The following is a 6,542-nucleotide window of genomic DNA, read 5'->3' on the forward strand; positions in this document are numbered from 1 at the left end:
GACTGGTTATAGATGGTTGTGGATGTGGAACAACAGCAGAAGAAGATGGTGGTGGAACAGGTGGAACATTATTAGTTCTTACCACTTGCTGTAATAACTGATTCATTGTTTGTAACAAAGCTGCAATTGGAACTTCTTCTCTAGGCAGTATCGGCTCAGTTTCGGTCTGAGTTTTTTCTTCCAATCCAGGCTCCCTATCATCCCCCAAGTTTACCGATTCACTTCGAGCTTCAGCTCTCTGTTGATTTCTTTCTCTATCAAAGTTTAGCGCCCTACTCTCAACTTCATTTTTCTGACTCTTCACGAGATCTATTTGACATCTTTAAATTTCTACAATATTCACAATAAATCACAAATTGTAAAATTAAATAAATAAACCTCATCTCATCACATCAATACATAAAATGGCATGTACAGATAGACTCATTCTCGACCCAAGAATTCAAAAAACCTAGGCTCTGATACCAATAAATATAACAACCTTATACCTGATCTAACCATACAGACTTGATATAAGACTATTACATTTGGTGCCAAAACGATTATGGCTAGATATTGTTTAAACAAAACATTTATACATATCATTATAACTTACCAACCATATTTGCAAACATATGTATAGTTTTACTAATTCGTTTCATATATATATACCCAAATACGTAAAATACCTAAAAATAGATAGAAGTCCAAGAGTTTACATTTTAATTCCTAACACATGGAAGCATAACTGACTGTCTATGTACATGCCATTTTAATTCAAAATATGGTACCTACTTCTGAAGCTCTTGAAGATGTGATGAGATGAGAGATCTTCTATCCTGACTTTACCTCTTCGAGTCAAACTGTACCTACGCGTTAAAATTAAACGCGTTAAGCCGGTGAAGGCTTAGTAAGCATTATAAGAATAAACAAATAAATAAATCTAAACAAAATATGTCAAACTCATTCTGTTATTACGTATTTACGTACGTATAAGCTTCATAAAACTTACCTTAGCATTTTAATAATTCGCTTTTCCACAATTCATAATCTTAGCCCAAAGTCGATTTTATAGAACACATCGGATATACGGAACAAATACAGAGGTGCATTGGTATGCACTAATGAACAGAAAGCATTAAAGTGCTATACAGAGAGCACTGATGTGCTAAACAGAGAGCACCAATGTGCTAATAATCAGAGAGCGCGCTAAAGTTCCTTAATGGCATGCCACTAATATCCTGGTAGTTCTAAATTCCATCTACTTGGGCATTAAAACTGAATCTCATTCAATTAAATACTTTATAGAATTATTTCGAAAAAGATTTCTCATTTCTCCATCATTAAAATTTAGGGCACATTTCACAATTCACAATTATCACACCATTTTCACATATATATACTTTTGTCACAATATTTTCTTAATGTTCAATCAATATACCACTATATACTTTCCATCTATAATTTTCTTTACAAATTTCATAGTTCCATAATCTTTTATTTTACTTTATTTTATTTTATTTCTAAATAATTCTATACTATAATATAGGCATTTAAATAAAATAATTTAAAATAAAAATAACCTTGTAGTACTTACAACAAAAAGGTTGAGATGATATCTTCCTTCACTCCTTAGCCTTCTCTTTTCCTTTTTCTTCAATTAGGTCCTTTCCTCTCTTTTCTTTCTCTTCAATTTCATATAAAACACATAACATTTATATTAGAAAAACAATCAAATAACTTTCCTATATGATTTAATAAGAATAAACATATATGATATAATAATCTCATAATTTCTTACCTTAGCTAATATTTCAATTTAATTCATAACTAAAATTATTTCTATTTCTATCACAATCTATACATTATTTTTAGTTAAATTCTACTTACAACTTGACTTAACTCTCAAATTTTCACTAATAAACCTTAATTTCGAATTTCTTATAATTTTACATTAAACTTATAACTTATTTCTCAATTTAATTTTTTTCCCAATCCTAGTTTGAATTTCCATCAACTCAACCTCTAATTCATCCACTAATTCAATATAAACTACATAAAAAAATTCTACTAACTTTCAAAATTTCAACATATACTTGCTAGTATTTTGATCTAGAATCATAAAAACTCAAAGATTTCAAGAAAAGGACTTAATTTGACTTACCAATTTGAAATTGAACCTTAAAATCCCTAATTTTCTTCTTTACTTTTTCTTTCTTTCTTTCTCCCCTGTTTCTCCCCTGTTCCGTTTCGAATTGTATTCTGTTTCTTTCTTTTCATTTCTTTTTCTTTTGTTTTATGTATATAATAATAATATAATATTATAATAATATAATATAATAACTTACTTATTAATTAAATAACATAATATATTATATATAACTTAAATTAAAAAAATATCTTAGATATTTCATTTCTTATGCCGCCTCAATTTTAGAAAAAGGCATAATTGCCTATTTGGTCCTTTTAACTTTCTTTAATTTATAATTAAACTTTCATACTTATTTCAATCTAATCCCTTTTTCCTAATTACTTCTAATTACATCAAATTCTCCTAGTCAAAACATAATTAGACACACAACTAACTTAGTAAATATTTATAATAAATATTTACAAATCTGATTTACCGGAACAAAGTCCCGGAAATGTATTTTTTTTATTTAATCTATTTAAATAAATTTTACCATATAATCAATAAAGTTTTATTATCAAAATTTTCATGCAACCTTCCTATCATAATATAGACCATATCACAATATTAAAATAAATTTTCTTTCTAACTCGGATTTGTGGTTACGAAACCACTATTCCGATTTACTGAAAATGGGTCATTACATAGGGTTTAGTTTTATCTCTATCTTTTGTACTCTTCATTCTTTTTCCATTATAGTAAAATTATCTTTACCCGTGGTTTTTTATCTTCTTTGGAGGGTTTTTTCCACGTTAAATTTGTGTGTTCAATTTCTCAATTTATTCCGCTATTTTTGTTACTTGTTGCTTAATTGGGTCGAACCCTAACAATTTTTAAAGGAGCAACTCTTCATCAACAACAAGCTTCTGATAGGTCCCAATATCATTTCCAACGAAGCCTCTTAACGCTCTAGTGCCCTATTGGGTGTAAGCTTTCCAAGGGCCTTTTTGTCATTTTTTGGTAAAGCCTCCTAAGGCTCCAGTGCCTTGCTGGTCAAAGCCTCTAAAGGCTCCAATATCATTTCCAGCATAGGCATATCAAGCTTCCAACAAAGCTTTTTAAGGCTCTAGCACCCTATCACGCACGCGTGGCCTTTTAAGGCTTCGGCTTGCAAAAAAGCGTCTGCTAGCCCTTCTAGGCATAGCCTTTTAAGGTTTCAATGGATAACACAAAGTTCATTTCATATATACTTTTATGGAATCCACTCATGTTAGTACAAATCTCAGGTGAAGAAAATCTCGAATACACAAACGGAACTCGAACAGAAAAAGAAGAAATAGGACAAGACTTCAAGGCGTGTATCAAGTTACTAACTTTAAGGTTATAATCGCCCCCACCTATTTTCAGTGTGCAAATGAGTTCCAAGTAAATTAACCTCGAGGATACAATAAAGCCAATGACTAGTTGTGTTTTGCACTGACGAGAATAGCCCACTACTAGAGGTGCTCATGCGCCGGGCGGCCCGACAACCCGCCCGAAATATGAGAGGGTTCGAGTAAAAATATAGGCCCGAAATATGAGTTTGGGTAAGAAATTAGCCCCGTTTTAAAAATGGGTCGGGCCTCAAGTAAAATTTTTTGGCCCGGGCCCGGCCCAAATTTAATTAATATAATTTTTTTATTTTGTCATTAATACATTTCCCATTTCCCATTTCCCTTCCCTTTCCCATTTCCCCCCGTCCCCAGATAAATCCCTAACCCCTTCCCTCCCTTTTTCCCCCCAAATCGGATCCAACTCCACCTCCACCGATTCACGACTCCACGTCCACGACTCCACGACTCCATGGTGCTTCACTGCTTCTAGCCTTCTTCGTCTTCTCAAAGGTGAGTTTGCTGTTAACCTTTGAATTTGTTTTTTTGCTTTGTGCTTTTTTATTTTCATTTTTATTCGAATCAGTTCCCTCACTTGCTTGTGACCGTAGATGTATAATTTCATTTGATGTATCCGTTCTTTTCTTGCTTGTGACCTGTTGAGAGATTGTGTTGCTTAAATCCCCCTTGCAAATTTTAATACTGTTTACATTGTGCAAATTTCCATCTGTTCTGCTGGCACTTAGATGATTAGAAATGGGACTCTATTTTAACGTCCTGGTTTTGTGAACAGCCTAGACATAGGTTGGGCTAAACATAGAAATCAGCTGTTTCTTTGGGTTATTGATTCTAGTACCTCCCTCCTTTGTGTTGTTCGTTCTAGTTATTTGTTGGATATGTCCTGTTTAGATGAGTTACAATTCAGAGAAGTTAGGCTATCTAAATTTTAGTTCTGACAAAATTCTTTTATTTTTCTTTCAGCTCATGGTGACAATTTTGCTGTGAAAAGAATGAGAAAGCTGACCCAAAGGAGAGCTGTTGATTATACTAGTACTGTTGTGCGATATATGTAGGTATTTTTTTCATGTTTAGTTGTTTTCATAAGCGTTTTTTTTCTATATCTTTCTATAAGTTGTTGCATGGTCTTGGTGAATATGATTAACATGGATGCTTATGTTTGTTCTTAGATGGCTTAAATGTCTCTTCATTATTGTGGTTATTGGCCTTCTCTTTATCAATATGGGCATTGATTATTCAATGTACTTGGCTGCTGTATTTTAAAGTTTACTTTTTTCTTCTGTAGCCTTTTGCTCAAGATTATTATTCAATGTACTTGGCTGTTGTATTTTAAAGTTTATAAAGCTCTGTAGCACTATTATAGCCATAATTGTATCTTTATAATAGCTTAACTTATGGAGTTGTGTTTCAGATTGCTGTTGGAAAATCCATTAATATAGAGGCAAAATGACTTGGTCTTGCTTGCCATTGATGTATCGTGTTAAGATGTTCTTTTTTTGCTTCATGGAAAAATATTAAGTTGATGTCTTTTTATGTCATATTTTTCCTAGTTGCTAAGAGTAGCTCCTCTTTATCATAGTTTGGACCAGTGCCAATTGACTTTGTGTTCATCACTATTTAGTTATTGCCTACTTTATCTTGGCTAATTCAGGTATTGCCTACTTTATCTTGGCTTAAGACTGAATTACGTTTGCCTAAGCCTTGGATTACTATGCAGACTCAAGCAACTGGTCATAAAATCAATGTTCTTTTTCTTTTATGCAAGGTTTGCCAGAATTGTTTGTAATTACTTGTGCATTATAATCATTTTTTTATTTTTAAGATTTGATTGTTTGTAATTAAATTCAAATTAATTGTTTGTAATTACTTGTATATTATAATCATTTTTTATTTTTAAGATTTGATTGTTTGTAATTAAATTCAAATAAGTAATCTTATTTTATTTTTTTGTTCATTATATACAAAAAAAATTACAATTTGATATTTGATATAAATTCAATAACAATTAATTTTAATAACAATTAGTTTTAACTTTTAAGTAAAAAAAAAACAAAAAAAAATGGGCCGGGCCGGGCCCGGGCTTCATATTTTTTTCACTGGCCGGGCCTGGGCAAAACATCAGGCCCATATTTTGGGCCGAGCTGGGCCCGGGCCTAGTAAATGGGCTAAAAATTTTTATGGGCCCGGCCTGAACCCGGCCCGGCCCAGCCCGTGAGCACCTCTACCCACTACACACTGAGCAATGTATGACAAGAGACTCAATTTCTATAAAGGATTTTTCCAGTAATACTTTATAGAATAATTTAATAATATTAGAAAATGAAGGAAGGAAAGAAAGAATATTAGAATTTGTTGGTGTAATTTCCAAATGAAATCTCATTCCTATTTATAGGAATTTTCATGTCTCCTCATAGAGACATGTTTCAATAGGTGTCTTTCTGAATAATAATGTCTTTAAAATAAACACATAATTATTAATTTAATATTATAACTATTCAAATAATATTATTTAAATCGTTATAATTCTTTTTCAAAAAAATCAAATAATATAACTTTTGATTAATTACACACATTCATTTATAGTTATTGGAACACTATAAATATTTAAAAATATTCCAACAACTCATTCGGGTGAATCCCTTCATCGGAGAGTTCATTATATATCTATTCTTTCAAAGTTCAATCATTCAAATGAACCCCTTCATTGAAGTGTTCACTACATATATCTATTCTTACAAAGATCATCATTTACTTATTTCATCTATTTAGGTGAACATCTCAAGAGAGAGTTCATTATATATATACCTCATTTATCTAGGCGTACCCTTGTAAAGAAGAATCTTATTATATGTCTACATCATCTATTCAATCGCACCCTTCTCAAGTACGACTTCATTATTTATGTATTCCCTTATATATATCTAGTTCAACCATGCAAGGCTATAGCTAAAAGGGGAGTTAGTCAGAAAAACATATCCGTGAACCTGCCTCGTGGATCAAATTCAAAAAGGGAATTCTACAACTAATAAAACTCCACTTAGATT

The 6,542-nt window shown here is 31.8% G+C and overlaps 1 long non-coding RNA gene across 1 annotated transcript; it reads right to left on the reverse strand.

Moving 5' to 3' along the window:
• Positions 1-665: 665 nt before the first annotated feature.
• Positions 666-1,632, reverse strand: LOC121222369 (uncharacterized). Its single transcript, XR_005919608.1, has 2 exons — positions 1,577-1,632; positions 666-848 (listed from the first exon to the last, which is right to left on the reverse strand). It is a non-coding gene; the product is annotated as an uncharacterized lncRNA (long non-coding RNA).
• Positions 1,633-6,542: the final 4,910 nt, after the last annotated feature.

This window comes from Gossypium hirsutum, chromosome D10 (genome assembly GCF_007990345.1).
Source record: "Gossypium hirsutum isolate 1008001.06 chromosome D10, Gossypium_hirsutum_v2.1, whole genome shotgun sequence".
NCBI lineage: Eukaryota > Viridiplantae > Streptophyta > Magnoliopsida > Malvales > Malvaceae > Gossypium > Gossypium hirsutum.